The 21,919-nt window shown below is 38.1% G+C and overlaps 1 protein-coding gene across 5 annotated transcripts in view; it reads right to left on the bottom strand.

Moving 5' to 3' along the window:
• The window catches only part of GRIK2 (glutamate ionotropic receptor kainate type subunit 2), a 445,391-nt gene that overhangs the window by 320,328 nt on the left and 103,144 nt on the right, over positions 1-21,919 (bottom strand). The window contains exon 1 of one of the 5 annotated variants that reach the window (XM_074819455.1): positions 4,824-4,898. The exons of the other annotated variants lie outside the window; for them this stretch is intronic. The gene's annotated coding sequence lies outside the window, so the exon portion shown is untranslated. Of the gene's footprint in view, positions 1-4,823; positions 4,899-21,919 lie in introns of those variants that run through there. 5 annotated transcript variants of the gene reach the window in all.

Consider the following 21,919-nt stretch of genomic DNA (forward strand, 5'->3'; position numbering starts at 1 on the left):
CTGCCCCTCTGTCCCAAAACTCCCACTCCATTTCATCTGCATCCCAAGCTTTCTCACTCTCTCCTCTGCACTTACAGAACCCAGCAATGCATTTTCTAGAGCCAGAGGTGATAGTTGCCAGCTGTCCCACAGCTGTGGAGCCAATTCACATCAAAGGATGGCTGGGAGTAAAAAACATCTCCACTCAAGGTCATGTATGTGTTTGGTAACCTACCTATCTTGTACTAGGTAAGAAGAGTACAGCAAGACCATCTATAGCCCGTACATCATGCAGGCTGTTCAACAATACCGTTCACAATATCATGTCATTTAGGAATAATTTTATCATAAGAAGAAATGAAAATTAATATTAAGTTGGCAAGCAAGATTTCTCAGCCTTTAGGAGCCCAAGACAGGCAAAGACAGAGTCACTAATGAGATGAAGAGAAAAAAACTGAAATAGACAATTCAAAAGAGACTAAGTAGACATCATTAAAACTCTTACTCACCTGAACAGCCTGAGTCAATAACATCTATACAAGTATAGATATACCTTGGCATTCCAAGTGACTTTCTGTGATACCTCTTTTATATATTTACTTCATTACTCTAAGCTCCTAAAACATGCATCAGGCATTGAAGAATGAGTTATTACTGGGAAGAGTAAAATACATACTGTGACAGCAGACTACAGTCCAAAAAGCAGAAATTTACCCCCTCTCCCCAGATTTGCTCATATTTTCCAGAAAAGGAGACAAATATTTGTTTGAGACAATAGCAAACTACCTTTCAGAAATGCTACAAGTTCAGATCTCACTTTTGCAGAGGAGTCAGCATCTCATGCTCTCATTGACTTTCTTTTTTGTAGTGGGATAGCCATTACCTTGAACGTTCTCCAGTTTTTCTTAACAATCAGATACATACTTTATTATCTCTTAAAAGAAAAATCCCAGAGTGCAATTCTATATTGATTTGGTCTAAAAACTTTGATTTTTTTCTTTTTAAAAAAAGGATGAAATTAACAAAACTTGGCATTCTACTGACTTAAAAACCAGTTAGAAATCAACTTTGTTATTTCATTCTGTGGGTGCTTTGAATTTATCTACAATGATAATCTATGACTACTGACCTTCCTTCTCTGCTTACTTCAGCTTAACCCCTATAAAATCTCACTTTCTTTGAAAGGTACAGAAATTTTCTCACAGAAAACAGATGTTTCTATAAATGCAGACCTGTGGCTCCATAACTAGACTTACAAAATACCTTCCAATCAATGTTTGGACTGAAAGGAGACCATCAAGAAATTAACAAGGAGGTGATAACAGGTAGGAAAATTGTCATTTATGAAAGCTCCCTCTATCAAGTTTTCAAGCTCAAAACCAGATCTCATGTCCCAAAACAAAGAAATATAATAGCCTGCCTAGCTCGGTTAGCACTGATTACAAAAATAAATATAAAATGGCACTGATATTGGCTCTTTACAAAGACAGCCATTGATAGTATGGTAGAAATTACTCTGGTAAAAGTAATTTAAAATATATGTTACCAACCTAGATAAATGCCAAAAATTATTTTATAAGAGGACACATGTTCTATGAAGTTTTTGAATACTTGCATTGTGTACAGAACCACTGACTTTTAGTCCTCTAGTTGCTTAAATAAGTGATTAAGAAATTATATTTTCCTCGTTTCTATGTTAACAAATTAAATTAATAGCTTGCATATTGCACATTTTTCCAGCTTTCTCAACTATTTTAAAGTTATTCTCATTATGTTTCATTCTATGTTTATTTTCAGTATCCATAAGAGATGAACATTCAAGCAGATATCAAGTTCCACTGAAGTGCCAAAGTAGTTCTATATGCAGATATTACAATATTTGTTTTATGAATCTTATTTGGATCAAGGGAAAATTTACCAAGAGAAAAAAAAAAAAACTAATTTCTTCATAACACTCAGTTCATCAGAGTGCAGCATATCTTCCTCATCTAGGAAGATAGATTGGTTAATGCCTTTGCAAACAATGGCTATATGCCATAAAAAAAACCTGCATTCCAGTTTCATAACCCAACAAGAGACTCCCTCAATAGTTCATTACTTCCTTTATATTCTGGACATTTTTTACACAATGGGTATTGTTAACAATCTCTTTTTTAAATTCACTTACATAACATCTAGGAATGAGAATGTGGTTTAGTGAGGGAATATTTACAGTACAAAACAAGCTCTTTATGCAAGATGATTGTGATTATTTCAACTACTTTTGCCCATCGTCACTTCATTAATAATGCATCTTTAACATGTTCCTTCTTGATTATTACCAGAAGTGATACATTAAAAACAGCATCCTAAGGCAAGTGTCTGATAAGGCTTTTTAATAAATGGTAAACATATTTCTCTGAACATATCGTAACAGAGTGCTCAGTATATAACATTATTTAATTCCTCATTATAACAGCACTTTGATATTCTAGAGTCAGACAGCATAGAATCACAGATTCATAGAATAGTTTGGGTTAGAAGGGGCCTTTAAACGTCACAGAATCACAGAATCATTCAGGTTGGAAAAGACCTTTGGGATCATCGAGTCCAACCATCTGCCCTACTCTACAAAGTTCTCCCCTACACCATATCCCCCAGCATCTCATCTAAACAACCCTTAAACACATCCAGGGATGGTGACTCCACCACTTCCCTGGGCAGCCTATTCCACTGTCTGACCACTCTTTCTGTGAAAAACTTTTTTCCTCATGTCCAGTCTAAACCTCCCCTGTTGCAGTTTAAAGCCATTCCCTCTTGTTCTATCGCTAATTACCTGTGAGAAGAGACCAGCACCAACCTCTCTACAATGTCCTTTCAGGTAGGTGTAGAGAGTGATGAGGTCTCCCCTCAGCCTTCTCCTCCTCAAACTAAACAGTCCCAGCTCCTTCAATCACTCCTCATAAGATTTATTCTCCAGGCCCTTCACCAGCTTCGTTGCCTTCCTCTGCACTCGCTCCAGCACCTCGATATCTCTCTCGTATTGAGGTGCCCAAAACTGGACACAATACTCAAGGTGTGGCCTCACCAGTGCAGAGTACAGGGGGACTATCACCTCCCTACTTCTGCTGGTCACACTATTTCTAATACAAGCCAGGATGCCGTTGGCTTTCTTGGCCATCTGGACACATTGCTGGCTCATGTTCAGCTGCTTGTCAATTAGAACCCTCAGATCCTTTGCTTCCACACAGCTCTCCAGCCACACCTCCTCAAGCCTGTAGCGATGCATGGGGTTGCCGTGGCCCAACTGCAGGACCTGGCACTTGACCTTGTTGAAGCTCAGCCCATTAACGTTGGCCCACTGATCCAATCTATCCAAGTCCCTCTGTAGAGCCTCCCTATCTTCATGCAGATCGACACTCCCGTTTAACTTGGTGTCATCTGCGAATTTACTGATGATACACTCTATGCCCTTATCAAGATCATCAATAAAGATGTTGAACAGAAATGGTCCCAACACCGAGCCCTGAGGAACACCACTTGTAACATGTCACCAGCTGGATTTAACTCCATTGACCACCACTCTTTGGGACCATCCAGCCAGCCAGTGCTTGACCCAGCAGACCGTTCGCTCATCCAGGCCATGGGCAGCCAGTTCTTCTATGAGAATTCTATGGGAAACTGTGTCAAATGCTTTTCAAAAAGTCCAGATAGACAATATCCACAGCCTTTCCCTCATCCAATAGTCAGGTCATCTTGTCGTAGAAGGAGATCATCTAGTTGGACATTATCTATTCCAACCCCTCTGCAATGAGCAGGGGTATCGTCAGCTGGATCAGATTGCTCCGAGCCCCATCCAACCTTGAATGTTTCCAGGGATTGGACACCTACCACCTCTCTGGGCAACCTGTTCCAGTGTTTCACCACCCTGAGGATGTTTCAGCTGCAGCAGTTAGAAGTTAGATGTAAACACATTGCAATACAAATATTGTCATTATTAGTATCAACATAAGTTATGAACTACAGTGGGGAATCTCTGCATAGGCAGGAGATTTTTTTGGTTGAAGTCTACATGGTCATTAAATATAGTGGTTTTCAAGTACTAGAGGAAAATACACAACCTCAACCTAATCACAAGTCCTACTATAGTTCAACAAGGTTAAGAAGAATGAAAGAGAGCAGGTAGTCTTATTTGATTCAAACCTTGGTGAAAAAGTTGATGGAAGACCTTTCTTCTCAATATAGTAGCTAAAGGAAACAATAACTTCCTAATGGCTGATGAGGAGAATTGAATTTTCATTATTTTCTTTCTGATCAGTGCTATTAAACAGCTTCTGCTCAAGGAAGCTTCCCTTCCTAAGGGTGCTATTTTCTTTCTCAGCTAAATGACAAATATTCCCTGGGAAAAGTAGCCATCAGTGTAAGGTGTAAGTCTGGTCTATATACAAGTGTCTTTCATCTTAGTCTTGTTGGAGCCTGCACAGTAGTGGGCAGGAGCTCCTAAATCAGAAAAGTTTTTCTACCAAGATCCAAAGATCTCATGACCACCCAACTTTCAGACTGTTTTCCTTTTTAGTGTGTATAGACACTTGCCAAGCACTGTCCTCCCACAGAGGGCTGAAAGCAGTTGTTCTGCTGCAGAGTGTCCCAGTGCCTTCTGTCTCCTCATGAGGGACAGAACATCACACTATCACCCCCTTTAGGCCATATTTTTGAAGAATTAAAAGGTGTTCCTAACTCAAAACACTTCTTAGAAATAAATAAGAAAATAACTTAAAATAAACATGAATGGTTGTTACCTGGCTCTTAACGTTTAAATGAATAATGCAGTTAAATAATATTTTAATCATTAAAGGCAAGCTCACCATACTTTAAGCAAAATAACAGTACAGCATGTCTCTCCACTAATGCTTTTGTTGCAGCTGGGATGATCCTAAAATACAAAGGATCAGTGTCATTCAGTTGTATGTTACAGGTTCTAGGAAAGAAGAAAAAAAAAATCTCTAAGGACACTGTAACTTCCTACAAACCTCTTTAACTGCTAGAGTACATAAACTGACAGACAATAACAACAAAAACGTCACTCAACTAGGGATTCAGATAACAATCATATAAAAAACTATTCTGTGTCAGATTAAAGGTCTGTCTAAGCCCAATATACTGTCTCCACAAATGGCCAGTCGTGATCATCCAGGAAGAAAGTATGCAAGGGAATACATGTAGGGATAATTTTATCATTCTTATAGGGTTTAGTAAATCCTTGACAAGAACCAGAGTTTCAGTTTGCTGGACAAGAGGTTTCTTTGGGCAAATCCATGGAATAAAGACCCATTAGATGCAGTCACTGTTTGAATACACATGAACTTCTAGTACCTACAATGTTTTGTGGCAGGAATTTCCACTGAACCTGCTGCCTGTTAGAGCCATTTGATGTTTCATGGTTCTTGTGCTGGAAGAAAGAGTGAACAGACATTCTATATTCACCTTGATATTCACCTTCTCCACACTACTCATTATTTTACAGTCCTCACTTATAAGCCCATTCAGCTGTCTCTTTTTTTGTACGTTAAAGAGAAGTGTCCTACTGAATTATTTCTTACATGGAAGCCATTGAGTATCTTTGATCATTCTTTTCTGAAGCTTTTCAGAACTAATATACTTCAACTAGGTATTAAAACTATCAAAACTGTATCTTTTAACTATAGAACTATAAAGACAGTTCAATCAGTCTTTTTGAGAAATGCATGCAACAGAAAAAAATACCGTCACACTTTAGACTTATACAAAGGCATAAAGATAAACATGCAGGTACCCATGGTGTGATGTCTGTTTCTTATCCTGCCTGTACATTTTCCAAACACCATCTTAAAGGTGCATTTACAGTACCATCAATGCTCCTGCTATTTTAACACCTTTCACCTTTACATTTCTTTTGTAATGAATAGAAATATTTTTCTGCCGCTGCTGCTAAACCCACCATTCCAATACCTACCAGTCGCAGTGCATCAAAAGGACATATCTGGCTTCAAGCCCCTCATGATATGTTCTAAGAAAACAAGTACTGGAAAATTTAATAATAGATGTTAACAACAACAATAGAAGATTTACTAGCTGTACATAATACATAAAAATTCCACATATTTGTGTACTGAAGATCAACCAGATTGCTAAGATTGTTCACCAGTTACCTCCCTTCTAAGATCAGAAAATCCCAGAGAATTCTGCAGACACCAATTACATGGCTGTATAGTTTTAGGGCTTGCACCTTGTGATCATATGTTAATTAATTCTCCTGACTGACTGGTAACTCCAACTCCTGTTATCAGCTTGTGCTGGGTTTGTGTGACAGGGTTTTTGGTAGCGGGGGATGAAGCTACAGTGGTGGCCCTCTGTGAGAAGCTTCTCAAAAACTCCCCTGGCTCCAAGTCAGACCCGCCTCTAGCCAAGGCCAAGCCAATTAGTGATGGTGGTCATGCATCTGTGATAACATATTTAGGAAAGGAAACCTGAGAGGGGGTTGGGACTTTGAGGACAAGTTACAAGAAGGACACCTATGGGAACACCGAGGTCAGAGGAAGAAAGAAGGAGAAGGGGGCAAGATGCACTGGAGCAGAGAGCCCCCCTGTATCCTGTAGTAAGATGGCAGGGCTGCCCTCCCTGGAGGGAAGAGGTCACCGGAGGAGCAGAGATTCGCCTGTGCCCTGTCTGGGTTCCCCAGGACTCTGTGGAAGGAAGAAGCCCCCGCTGTTGTAGTTCAGTGGTGGGAGGATTGCAACACGTGGAGGTGACCCACACCAGACCATCTCAAGAAGAACGCATCCTGTGGGAAAGACTCATGGCAAAATTTGTGGAGGACTCTCTCCTATGAGAGGGACACCACGTGGAGCAGGGGGGGGAATGAAGAAGAGTGCTTCCTCTCCACCTTAGAGGAAGAAGTATCAGACTGACTGCACCCCCCATCCCCTGCCCCTGTGCTGTTGGGAGAGGAGGTAAAGATATGGGGAACCAAACTGAGCCCCGAAAGAAAGGAGGGATGGGGGAAGGTGTTTTAAGATATGGTAATGATTCTCACTGTCCCATTCTGTCTGTTAAGTGTTGGTTTTGTTAGCGTTTGAATTAAAATGATGTTCTTGTTTTCTTCCCCTAACAAGCCTGTCTTGCCTATGACCTTTAAATAGGTGAGCGACCCCTCCCTGTCCTATCTCGATTCCTGAGTCTTTCCATTCGTTTTTCTCCTTCCCAGCATGGGGTGTGAACTGTTTTTTCTTTTTTTTTTTAAATAGTGACAGCAGATGATCCCTTATCCCTGACAACCTATAGATTCTTCTTTCAAAGGAAAATAAATGTTACAAAGCATCTCACTCATCCTTTGTGCACTTGTGATCATCAAGGATAATGTACTGTTTTATTACTAATTAAACATTACCATTCTTAATATCTTCCTCTACTTAAATTCCTTTTATAATATCCAGCACTGCAGACTCAAGGCACCGTACTTTTGACCAGTTTTTATCACACATCCCTGTCACCAGGGGTAGTAGGGAAAGTGTTTATACACCCAAGCAGAGACCATGGTTCAAGAAAAGAAATTGCTGCTTATAAAAACTTCGGTAGAAACAACTCTCTTGCTATGTCAGACATGCATGTAGGTTTGCTTTTTATTGATCTGGAAGTATTTATATAGGTCATTTTCCTATGCAAATTATCTAGTGGCCTCAGACTCAGCAGTGTGTATTGAGAAAGACAGACATTAAATTATAAGGCTTGTAGCCTTATTCTTTATGTAAGAGTCAGACACTGACTTTCAGGCACTTGCTCTGCATCTTTAAATAGAAGCAGTCTCTGCTTTTTGTAGTCCTGACATATAGTGGAACTTAAGCAGTATTTAAATGCTAATAAACAATACAGCACTGAAGAAAAGACACAAAACTAATTGCAAGAAAGAATGGTCCTGAAAGCTTTATTTTTAATTATATTTGCATTATGCTAACCTTTTAGGATGAGAGGAGGGGAAATCTCCTTGTCTGTTTTTCCCTCTCCTCTTTCAGAGGATTATAACCCCTAAACAGCCTAGAAGAGTATACAATCTCCTCAGGATGTATTGAGATAGAACAACAGTGTCTGCTACAAATTTGTTTCATTGATCTTTGAGTAACAGAGGGTAGACATCTGCATGAAAGGAAGATGTAGGTGGTTGAATATGGCATAAAATTAACAAGAGCATCTGAGAGAGAAGCTGGCAATCATCATCTCTCATTTTGCATTGTTGAAAACATGTTCTTTATAGTAGAAATAGTATCCTACATAAAATGACCTCCATTCCTAAGAGAACACTAAACATAGAAAAAGAAAATATATAAAAAAGACATTCAATATACAAAACACAGAATGCAATCTATTCTGTACATTCAGGGCTCAAGGTATCTATACATGGTGTTGGTTTAACATTGGGTCAAACATAAGTTTTATATTAAGATTTTTTTTTAAAATCTTAGTATTAACATCCAAATATTTTGTTCTAAATTCAGAAAAACATTACTAGAATAATTGAATCATTTTTTTAAATCATACTGATATAGGACTGATACTGTGATACTAAATAATGTTTATTCAAAAATTGCTCACATGCTTAGAGTTAAGCAGATGGTTAAGTCTCCTGCTGAATCACTAACACTAGTTCTTAGGCATATCTTGAAAAGCCTCTGTAGAATTCTTTAAATGTTATCGTCCCTTAAATTTTAGCGCAGGATATTACTGACTCATCTAGAAACTACTAACAGTAAAATTACTGAAGAAATATATAATTAAACATAAACATCACCTAACAGATATTTTACCTGCAAGAAGGTTCTTTTCATTTTGCATCTCACTAATGTAAGAGTGAAAATGGATTTCCAGCTTTAAAGATGCAGTGCAGTAACTGTTGAATACGCATGGCTTACAGTGCTCAGGAAGTCACTCAGTGAACTTAAATGAAACATTTTTCTTCTATAGCCTGAAGCATTTGAATAAAAAAAATACTGGATCAGTCATCCTGATCTTTAGACAAATATTAAAAAATGCTGAAAAATCATAAAATACAGTCTATGGCTTTTTTCTAACCCATAGAATATCTTCAAACATTTGTTCTTGTAATAATATTAAGATCCATCTACACAGTAACAGAAATTAGATATATCTACTAGCATTTAAACTACAGCTGTTGAATATAGATTTAAACTTTAGGGAATACTCTATTATTATTTATTTATACAGTTGAGAAACCCCAGCAAAATTATAATTATCCCAAAGGTTACACATAGTCAAGATCAGTTAATTGTCCCTTAAATTTAATTTTATTGCTCAAGTACTTTTCGTGTCTTTAGGATTTCCTGCATAAAATGACTGAAGTCTTTATTATGAATTCATGAGTTGCTTTGCAGACCTTAATAGCTGGCTCACAGTGATCTGTATGAAGAGTTGTTTAATACTATTTTTTTTTCATGCCCTGGAAAGAGAAATTATTTTTCATGAGACAGAATAAAGCCCAACTATCCCAGAAATAGCATTCCTTATATAAATGTATAACAGCTACAACCAACACAAATAAAGACAAATAAGATGTGCCCCCATCTAGATTTAGCATTATACCAAGATTAAAATTTTTAACACATTTTCTGATCTGTTTAAATTCTCCTTCAAAGCATAACTTGAATTGTCACTGTCAGCAAGAATTTGACTAGTCCTCTGGCAGAGTTGCAAAGTGAAATAATGCTAGATCCTGATTTAGCAGATAGTCAGAATTACCATCAGCAGTACTGGGCTCTGTACAAAACAGCCATTTTCTATGAAAATAAATGGGGGTTTTTTTGGTCTGACAACTGAAGATCAAATTGCCTGGGATGCAGATTCCAAGTCTTGTTTTATGCAAGATGGTTCAGGTCCATATTTCTTGCCTTGCACAAGAACATTATATCCTGGAAGATGATCTAGGCTAGGAATATGCACAAACAGTGTCCTCCTCCTTGTTGTGACACAGTTTCTATAGGAGAATGGAATAAACATGGACAAAGAGGAGTAGGAGAAAGTACACGTTTCTTAACTTATTCACTAGCTCATTCATCTGAGAAGAGTGAAGGGAATCTGACTTTTGGTCCCTGTTCCTAGAAGAAATCAGGCAAACTTGTCTCACTTCCTAAAGGAATTACTTTGAACTGAATTTTCGAGTTTCAGACTGTTGGATCTGATCTGACATAAGCCCCTCAAGCCAAACTGTTAGAGGTGGCCAAATTCAAAAAACACCTCTGTGAAAGCCGATTTTTACAGGTTTCATGATTTTTGCTTAACATGACACCTTTTGTAAATATTAATTGTAGCACTTAATACTTCTGATTATTGTTCACTGGATAAGGAAAGGTTATATAATCCTTGATACTGGCCTATGAACTATCTTAACGTCAGGTCTCCCTTCCCTTTTCTCTTTCTTTTTCTTCACCTTCATCCTACATAACCCAAACATCTACCCAAAAGAGCAATGGAGGTGTGCATTCATTAATGTGAAAACAATAACTTTGTTTGCCTGTCTGTCACTACACTGATGAGAGTCAGGCCTATGATCATGGCAACAACCCACCCATGGCTTGTAAATCAAACCTGGTGAGCTGTGTGAGCAAGCCCAGCATGAACAAAATATTGAGTCAGCACTAGCTTGGGGAAGTTGCCAACTGTTGTGCTTTATTTCACAATAGAGATCTCCACATGTCCCATGACTAAACCCTTGTGATTCCAGTTTTCAGTATATAATAAAGCCTTTGGTGAGCTTTAAGAAAAGAACAGAGCTTGAGCATGGGCAGGTTGTTGCAGAGGTCCTGAAGGTATAAACACCAGATAATAGAAGAGACTCCCAAAGGTATAAACAAAAACCACAAGTGGTGAGTTTGCACACACTAAGGAGTTCAACTGTGAGAGCTGTGAAAGCTGATTTTAGAGTTTAAGAAAAGATAACAAAGACCACATATCCAACATATGGAAAACATCTTATGTATCATAAATACCCAAAGGAGATAAATAAAAAAATTAGTGCCATATGAAGAGGAAAGAAAGGAAAAATAAGCAGAGATTGCCACAACATTTTGTTCTCTTAAAGATGCTACACCATAACAACACTACTCTTAAAACAATGAATTTAGTAATGAAAAGGTGCTGCTTTTTGATTTACCTTGTACCCCAGGGTAACTGGAGCCTCAGTGACATATTACAGAATGAGTTAAGTAAATCAGAATTCAGAAGTGCTGTGAGTCTGTGTGTTTTCTGCTACAACCTTCCCACGCAACAAGGTGATTGATACTGTAGTACTGAGTCTAAGTCAGCTTGGGTGCAACAGAATTCTCTCCACCCCCTCAAACAGCAGGTCAATGTTGTATGGAACAGATTTTGCTACACTTCATATTTTTACTGAAGCTGAACCCATCCAAGTCCACTAGATATCCTTTACTCCAAAGACAAAATATCAGAATTTATTCTCAACTTAGTAAAGGCAGGAAGAAAAATATAACATTTTGGGGGTTTTTTTCTATTTTTTTTTTTTAACAAGCATGAAAACTAACAGATAAAATGTGTAATAATGCCTGGTTGTAACCTTCTGTACATATGAAAAACCCTGGGCTTAACCATCTACATATGTTTGGTGGCTTGTCTGAAACTGAAATTCAGGCAAGAGTTAAAGCACAAGGCAACCTGACTATGCAGAAAACATAGCAAAAAGACAAACAAGATACCCAAATTCATCTTATTCATTGCAGATTTAAGGATGTAATCTATGTTCTTTCTATTAGATTTTGCAGTGCAAAACAGCAGGAACTTATTTCAGCTGCTTGGTTATCTTATAAACTTAAGACAATGTTCAGGATCACACAGAATATCTATGGCAAAGCGGAAAAATGCACTGGGAAAACACTGCCATTAGTCACTGCCCCCGTGATTTCATCACTGTAGTGCTGTGATGAAGCAGCAAGGAGACCAAACAGCATGTCAGAGCCCCTACAGACAGTGAATTATAGTGTATTTTTCACAAAGCCAGTTTCTCACAGCTGATTAAGTAATCACACAATTTTTGTTTGCTTGATCATCTGTGAAAATAGGAGGTTCCAAGACAATACCAGAACGTTGTTTCTGATGGGCTGCTGTAAATCTCTGCTGCTAGTCTGGTCAAATACAAGCCACTGTTCCTGAAAACATATGTTTGCCTGCAGCAGCCCCAAAATGCAAGTCTGCCCAGGAAGTAAGTCACTTCAAACATTTCAGAAGATGTATTTATTAAGAAAAGGTCAACAATCCTTTTCTTGTTAGCATATATATTTATGCACCTGCAGGTTTCAAACTTAGTACTATGCTCCCAACTTGTAAACTCCAAAGACATTAAATCAACGTAGACATGCCAGTATGTTTTACAGATGCTGAAGCTTCTTAGAAACTAGAAAACAAATGGATCTGCTTGAGTAGGTCCAGACAAGGACCACAAAGATGATCAGAGGGCTGGAGCATGTCCCCTATGAGGACAGGCTGAAAGAGTTGGGGTTGTTCAGCCTGAGGAAGAGAAGGCTCCGGGGAGACCTTATAGTGGCCTTCCAGTATTTCAAGGGGGCCTACAGGAAAGATGGGAAGGGACTCTATCAGGCAGTGGAGTGATAGGACAAGGTGTAACGGTTTTAACCTGAACAATAATAGATTTAGATTAGATATAAGGAAGAAAATCTTTAATGTGAGGGTGATGAGACACTGGAACAGGCTGTCCAGAGAAGTGGTGGATGCTCCCTCCCTGGAAGTGTTCAAGGCGAGGTTGGACAGGGCTTTGAGAAACCTGGTCTAGTGGAAGGTGTCCCTGTCCACAGCAGGGGCATTGGAACTAGATGATCTTTAAGGTCCCTTCCAACCCAAACCGTTCTATGATTCTATGAATTAGGAAAAATTGTTATTTCTTGGCTAAAGGGATATTCAGGGATCTCATTGCTTTGATTCATACCAGCAATAATTTTATCTGTAGAGAATTAGTATTTTCAAAAGTGAGAAACTACCCCATTGCAGGGAGGGGAAACATCACTCAAATATTTCTCTATCTAGTCTTTCAGTAAAGATTAATGAGCAACAGGAATCCTAAATTCCATGGAAAAAGTACAGAATTATTAAAAATTAAAGTGTAATTACTTCATATTTTGACTTGCAGTGCTGAAATAAAATTATTTTTGTTTGGGTAAGACTAGTTCTTAATGGCAAAACATGTCAACTAAGGTTATGTTTGTTTCTTATTCTGTACAGCATATACTGTGTAAACAGTGAAAAACCCTTTGTCTCCCTGGCAACAAGCAATTCATCTACATATATCGTAGGAAATAAGTAACTGCTGATGAAGTCATTGAGATGTGTAAAGATTATACTCTACATGAAACGGTGATAGAGAAATCAATATTTTATCAATATATTTACACTACAATTGTACTGTCTGTGCCTAGATGCTGGCAGCAGTGGGGGTGCAGGGGTGACCTCTGTGAGGAGGGGGAAAAAAAAAGAACAAAAAAACCCAACTGAGACAAACAACCCTGTTAACACCAAGGTGAGAGCAGGAAGGGAGGAGGTGCTCCAGGTGTCAGAGAAGAGATTGCCTTGCAGCCCATGGAGGACCATGGTGGAGCAGATATCCACACTGCCCCCCAGAGAGAACCATGTGCCAAAGTAGGTGTATATTCCCTGAAATAACTGCAGCCTGTGGATGACTCAGAAGCAGTTTGTGAAGGACCCACACTGGAGCAAGGGAAAAGTGTGAGGAAGAAGGAGCAGCAGAGAGAAACTGCTATGGACTGGCCACAACCCCCTTCCCTCAATGGAAAGAGTTTAAGTTCTTGTCATTGATTTTTCTCAAGTCTGCCTTCAACAGTTTTGATAAAGACTCCACTTCCACATTTACAAATTTAAAGCAAAGTTTATCTATTTGACTATAAGAAACTGAATAATTAGTCTGCCTTGGAAAGAATCACAAATGCATATTTTTGTTTGGATCTTGCATTTTTAAATTGCACACCTAGTTGGTCAGTGCAAGAATTTATGTATGTGGAACATGTGATTGAAAAGCTATTAATCAACCAAGATGACATACTGTCCACCTTTAATCACAATAAATAATCTCTTAACTGTTAATTGTAATCTTAATTTTTGACAACTAGGCCTGATACAGCTGAAGTTACAATTTAAGGTAGAGAAGGATGGCAGCATATGATCCATAATGTGTTACAGAAACAAAAAACCTGTTGTCTGGCAAAACATACGGAGTCAAAGATATGAAGAAGAGTAACCAAGATGAAGAAGAGTAACCAAGAAGGCAGAGATAAATACATAAGAATAAGGGAATTGTCTAAGATCATTGGTAATACTAAGGATGAATCCTGAACAGGTTGTATCAGGGTGACAGAAAATTTAAAAGCAGTTTCCTAGTTCCACCTCTCTTTCTCAGCAGGAGGTAAAGAAAAACTTTCAAAGTGACTGCTTGATTTACAAATAAATCTACAGTTGTAGATCTTAAAACATTATAAAAAACCCCTCACTGATACTTGCCTGTCAACTTGATAAAAATCTGCCTAGGATTTCAGCACTCCTGGACACCCACAGCTAATTTGTGATCCTGCTAGCTGGTTTGATTTTCAGCAAAAATAATCACATATGTGCAAGAATGGGATTATGCCTATAACTTGAAATTAATTTTCATTTTCATGTGATGCAAGCAGGAAGCTATATGCCTCTAATTGAGGAGTCCTACATTGTTACAATGCTGATACAGTCTGGCTTTAAGCCTACTTCATGAATGTTGCTCATTTCTATGCAAGATTTATAGATATCAAGAGTAAACACATCATCTATGGGATTTTCTTCCTTCATTTTTAACAAAGACTTTAGTGTTGTATTTTGTTATTTCAATGCAATTTCTATTTTACCATGCTGGAACACTAATTATTTTCTCTCAGCAAAGTCTACATCATTTCTTTAACAGAGAAAATGCAGGTTATTACACTACAAAAGTGAAAGCATTTCAGATTCAGTCATGAGCAATATGTTAATGATGTACTACAGAACTCAGCGAAATAATGTCAACATTATCTGCAATCTGCACAGCAAAAATGAAATGTCAGCCAATTCCACCAAATGGCAAATGGTTCTACTGTTCAAGGAGCTGGTTTATAAATCTTTTAGCTCAGACAAGATGGCATAAAATAGGAAATCAGAGACTTGGGAAGGGGAGAAAAGAAAAGAAAAATCAATAGAGCTACTACTTTAATATTTCCTCTGTGGTAAACTGTAGGATTTTGTAGGTGCTATTTTTTCAGTAGTAAACTTGGTCGACCTAATGGGTAAAGGTAGAAGAATCAATACAATTTTAATGTTTAGAAAAAACTATTCTAAGAAGAAGTTGTTTACTCTGCATAAATGCAACCTACTTATATGCAAAATAAGCCCTCCAAGCATTTTTTGAGGTCATGAGTCTTTTCCATAAAATCCATCTTCCATATTTAATAGCAATAGGAAGTAAAAGCTAGACAAGCTTGTGTCTTGTCCAGTTTACTTAGTGTAGGAGTTGCACAGGATTTGCCTCCTATAGCACAACAGTAAATTTGGCTGAGTTGTTTGGATAGAGAGCAGCATTTACATATACAAGTGAATTCTCTCAAACAGATATTGCCCTAAAAATTACATAGACTAGCATCTGGTATAATGACTCTAACCAGTTACTATAACATCAGTCACATTAGTTGCAACTAGGAAGTAGGGACAATTTCCTTCATAATCCCTAATGGAGTTCAAAAACATCAGATTAAATCTTTCCAGCTAGGTCACAGAGCCTCTTTAACAGTTTAGGTAAGAGGGCAAAAATGACCAATTGTTGCACAAAACAGAGTAGATGTCATTAGATAACATTCTTAATATTAATTTGAAGTAATGCACATTGGTTAGCTAAACTGGCAAAAGTAGCTCAGGCTATAAATTCCAATAAGCAGCAGAACTATTTTTCACTGCACTACACACATTCTGTGACTGATACAGTTCTGAAATTCTCACCTAAAAATGCCACAGTTAATGAAAAAAATTTTTTTTTTTTTTTAAATAAATTGAGCCATTTTGTGGAATGGACAGAAAATATTTTCTGAAAACATTCAACAGCATTTTCCTTATTCAGTCAAGTCTCTTAATGCAAAAAAAAACAATTTGTAATGCTAGGTATTTGTTATTTGAGACTGTTTTGGTTTAACATTATTGCATCCTGAGAGAATGAATAAGCATAAACTCTATGTGTTATGACCTTGCCAGTTTACCTCTTAGCAAAACTGAAGTGACTTGTCTTTGCAGTTTTCACAGTGCTGTTGAATGGCTCACACACTTTTCTATCTGAAGGTGAAAAAAGTGTCCCTATTCAGCAGTTGAAATAAGGTCTCAGTCAGAAGAGTCTCTTCTTTAGAATTGACTTAAGGTCAAAATACAGCATTTATAAAAAAGAGTGAAAGAATGCCATGAAATAAAATACAAGGCGGGGGGGAGGGATCCTTACCCTAAAACACAACTGTCCTAGTACAGCTGCAGCAAAACCACAACCTTCCTTAGCACATTTTCTGCCACTCAGCTGCTACACCAGCTGCTGTGAATTAACTCAGAGCCATACTCATTTATACCAGTTGAGAAACTGACTCCACTTTCTCCAGTGAGAGGTTGTCTATCTTCCACCAGACATTCCTTCAAAAAGAGGTGAATCTGTATCACGTTATGCATTACTTGCCCAAGCCTAAAGTGTAGATTACCAAGAATTCTAATTTCTCTGCTAATTCTGCAGTCACTTGCTTTCAAGGATAAAGTATTTTTTAACCCCCGAGTACTCCTTGAGCTTGCTAGCTTGCCTCACACCTCTGGATAGTAAGGTATCATGCAAAATGTTACATAGAAGGACACGAGCCGCCATTCTCAAAGAACACCTTAAACGATCGGCCAAAGGAGGTGGATTAATACTTGAATTTTTAACCAGTAGTTTAATATGGTGTAAGAGATGTAGACTTCAGTCCCTCTTCCATCACTGAAGACTGGCCCTCCCATTTCCCTAATGTCAGCAGAATGTCTTTATTACTGAGGGACAGATTTTATTAAAATGAGGTTTCTGGTACTTGGGTGCAGGAAATAGTCAAGTATTTTAGTTACTATCATCACTGTCCTTCTGCCTCTTTCTGTGATATAAATAATGCTTGTCCTTCCATACATACTAGATTTTCCACACCATACACTTGTTATAAAATTCTTCCTCGACATTGAAGTTAATGTACTTATTTCTAAGGTACTATATTTCTAAGGTACTTATTTCAGGTACTATAATATTCAGTGCTGTGGTGTTTCAGTACTATTATACTTGAGTCCTTTTATAGATCTATCCCTGAATCCATTACTAGATACCGCACAGAGCTCTGAATTCATAGGGTTAAAGCTTAGGAAAGGATAAAACCTGACCAAACCCCCCCCCCATTTTCCCAAGAATCCCAAAATACTCAGTTGGGAAGAAAACAACAGAAAAACCACAACAGATGCAAATGAACTGAAATACTGTCAAAAGTTAGAAGACAAGTACAGCACTCACCAGCTATTCAGAAAACAATGATTAATCATCTATTTTAAAGTGAGCAGAGGTTTTGCTTAATGTTAATGTATTTCTCAAGATCACCATCCAGACCTTCACAGTCATTGAGTAAATAGCAGCAGATGTTGAGGTGTAAGACCATGTCATTCAGCTAAGATTAGATATTTAATAAAAATAGACATGCCTGACAGAATCTTGCCCTTAGTTTACTAAAGCTATACTGAAAGGGTAGGAGGAAGCTGTTCTCAGAGACACACTTTACATTGTCTCTTCTAACCTAAAAACAGTGTTCCCTTCTTTGACTACTATTGCAACTAGTATGTGTCAGATAAGCTTCACAACTCATCTACAAAAAAGAGATTTTATCCAATAATGGCTAACAAATTTGTCAGATTGAGTAAATCCTTGAGAGTCACCTTCTGTTAGTTTGTACAGACATTATTTAAAAAAAAAAAAATTAAAAGAGTAAATATTTTTAAAGGGTGGTCAAAGTACATTTGCTTATAAATGGTTGCTCATCATACCTTTTTCGTTATTTCCTTGCATGTAGTAACTGTAAAAACATTGTTAGTCCTTGGCTTTTTATGACTTGTGAGTCTGCAGCAAAACAAAGTGTGGAAGTTGAGTGACTTTGTCTTGGACTAACATAGATCATTTAGGTTGGAAAAGACCTTTAAGATCATTGAGTCTAACCGTAAACCTAAGACTGCCAAGTCCACCACAAAACCATGGCCCTAAGTGCCATATCTACATGTCTTTTAAATACCTCCAAGGACAGTGACTCCACCACATCAGCGGGCAGCCTTTCCAGTGATTGACAATTCTTTTGGTGAAGAAATTTTTCCTAATATCCAATCTAAACCTCCCCTGGCACAACTTGAGGTTGTTTCCTGTTGTCCTATCACTTCTTACATGGGAGAAGAGATGGGCACTCACCTCACTACAACCTCCTTTCAGGTAGTTGTAGAGAGTGATAAGGTCTTCCCTCTGCCTCCTTTTCTCCAGACTAAATAAGCCCAATTCTCTCAGCTGCTCCTCATAAGACTTGTGCTCTAGACTCTTCACCAGCTTTGTTGCCCTTCTCTGGACACACTGTAGCACCCCAGTGTCTTTCCTGTAGTGAGGGGCCCAAAACTGAACACAATATTTGAGGTGCAGCCTCACAAGTGCCGAATACAGGGGGATGATCTCTTCCCTGGTCCTGCTGGCCACACTATTTCTGATAAAAGACAGGATGCTATTGGCCTTCTTGGCCATCTGGGCACACTGCTGGCTCATATCAGCCATCTGTTCACCAACAATCCCAGGTCCTTTTCTATTAAGCAGCTTTCCAGACACTCTTCCTCAAGCCTGTAGCATTGTTGCATGGGGTTGTTGCAACCCAAGTGCAGGACCCAATACTGAGCCTCGCTGAACCTCATACAGTTGGTCTTGGCCCACCAATCCAGCCTGTCCAGATTCCTCTGTAGAGCGTTCCTAACCTCAAGTAGATCAACACTCCCACCCAGCTTGATGTCTTCTGAAAATTTACTGAGGGTGCACTCAATTCCCTCATCCAGATCATTGATAAAGATATTAAACAGAACTGGCCCCAATACTGAGCCCTCAGATGTGGACATGGAGTAACACAAAATATATTTATCAGTCCCACTTGTAGAAAAACAAACAAAAAATCTGTTTAATTCCTCAGCAGTAAAACTGTATTTCTCCTTTTTGATTCATATTCTGAGATCTTTAATGCAGGAAATACTTTTCAGAATGAAAAATTCTGAAGAATGTTACAAAGGGGTCCCAGTCCAGCTTGGATCCATGCAACTCAATTGTGCAAATAAGCATGCTTAACTAGATAGAGAAATGAATTAAAAGTAAATCAGGAAAAAAACAGGACAGAATAAATTTATTTCTATGTGTGTCCTCAAGAAATTTGAATTAGAGGTATAGACCTATTCCTCTGGGATTCTAGTTTAAAGTGTTCCATAGTCATGAGTTCCAAGAAAATACAAAATCCATGACCTCAACGTGCACTTTAATTCGGGAGCATATGCAGTACTGGTGGATGGGCAAAACGAAACTGCACAGCTGCCAGAATAACAAACACATGAAATGGAGGCAAACAAATGCTGTTGTCTTTTATAGCTCCAACTAGACAGAGGAACCAAGCACTTTTTCTTAATGAATTGTGAGAGACCAAAAAACAGGCCTGAGAGAAACATGGACTGAGAAAAATAGCCTGAGAAACAGATAAAAGTTGAGGCCCTCTGAGCTAAGGAATGCCTCAAACACTCACAAGATGAAACTATAGTCACAGGGTGGATAATGTGGAGGTCAAAGCTGATAAGGCTGCTCGAATAACACAGGATGCAGCTGGAGGAGGGAGCCCTGTGGAGACAGGACAGCTCTGCTCTGGTACACCTGGTCAGATTTCAAGGTCCATCTGTCCAGTGAATGACCTTTGCTTCATTATCCACAAAATGCATATTAAAGTTAACACCCCTCAATATGTTAATGAAGACTAACATGATCATGCTAATTACATCATCCCATGAAGCACCTTACCCCTCCCCATACATGGGATATGTAGGTATGTGGATTGACCTAGGGGACAGGCCCAAGGAAAGTGTGTATAAATCGAGGTGGGGCAAAATGGGGGGAAGCCTAGAGAGTGAAGTGAAGCAAAAAAGACAAATGCCTCCTGGAACCCTCACTGGTAGGATCGACGCAGAAACCCAAACCGGTAATCTGTATTCCTCTATTCCCTCTATCCCCCTCCTTTCCTTTTTCCCCTTTTCCTTCACTACCATTAAGAAATGCAAGGCATACTGTATTGCTTGCCACAACTCGTTATATACTTAGCCAGTTATCGTGTGTCCAATTAGTACATTGTGGGTAGTTAATAAATGTTTGGACTTTGAGACTTGTCTCACCCTGTCCACTCCATTGGGGATTTGCGAATTGTCTCCCTCATCTGAGCAGGACATGACATGAATAGACTTCATAAAGAGAAGGAAGCATACAAGGGAAATTAGGATAAAACATTTGTAAAAACTCAAAAAAATAAGATTTCTCTGCACTTCTGAAACTTAGTTAGAGTTTAAGAGATACCTGAAGTACATCAGACTAAACTTAGTTGATAAATACGAACCAACACACATCTATTAGTCGAAGTGATCTAGAACTTTGTGTCTTTACCCCAAAACAAGAAATAAAAATTAAAAACTGGCCAATGAATAGGCTTACCCTCCAAGTTCAGACATTAATTCAAAACTGAAATTCATATTGGATTAAAAGTATATATCATAGCTTGTCTACACAAAGACATAAGTAAATAATGATCATCTGCATAAAAAGTCATGTTCCGAAGACACTGATTGTGCGAAGATAGCTTCTAGAAAACTCCTACTTCCCACTCCAGATTCTGTAGTCTATTCAATGGCTGCTTAGTACTGAATATCTAAACAGTCTTTAAAGAAGAACTGGAATTCAGATTGGTGTTATATCCAGTGTGAAATATCTCGGTTGTTTAACATTGTGCCATTCAAGAATGAAACTACTTAAGAAAATAAAAAAGATTGAAAATCCTTCCCCTTTGCTTCCCCTTAAATAAATCAAAGGGCTACATGTCTATAATTTGGACAGTCTCTGGGATTTCTGAGAATTTGGCACCTCAGAAAAGTGGAGCTCAAACATGCAGTCTATTACCAAACTATTAAATAAAATATTTAGTACAAACTGCTAAATAGAAATGACATTATGGCAAAAACTCTTTTTTTCATATCAATACATTTGGTGTGATGACCAATCCTACAATTTTCCTATTGTATTGGGAACAGAAGAGCTTAACTCCCAACCAGCCCTCAGTACCAAAAATAACTCACCTTGAACTCTTAAATCCATACAGAATATAGCTATACTGACAGAAATTAAATTACCTGATCCGCTCCATAATTTAGCAGCACTTAAGAGTCCACCGTAACAGTAAAATAGATAATCCCTAACTGACTGAAGATATAAACTGATACTTATTCCAGCATTATTCAGCATGTACGCAGATGCTAGCTTGCATCTGGATACAATACAGATTTTTCAGCAGAATGCAACAGTTACACTGTTATATTGTTTTCAGCTCCAAATAGCTCAAGCACCACAGCAAAACTCTTCTGGATTATTTTACAACTGGCCAAATCAAGTATCTCTACACATTTTTACATCTTAAATAAACTTGAATCATCCTAAATTCTCCCCTTTATGTCCTTAAGGTTTCCTTGGAAAGGAAAAGATTTTGATATATCAAGTAAACTACGAAAATTATGATGTTTATATACATCA

Source organism: Strix aluco, chromosome 3 (assembly GCF_031877795.1).
Source record: "Strix aluco isolate bStrAlu1 chromosome 3, bStrAlu1.hap1, whole genome shotgun sequence".
In the NCBI taxonomy this organism is placed as follows: Eukaryota; Metazoa; Chordata; class Aves; order Strigiformes; family Strigidae; genus Strix; species Strix aluco.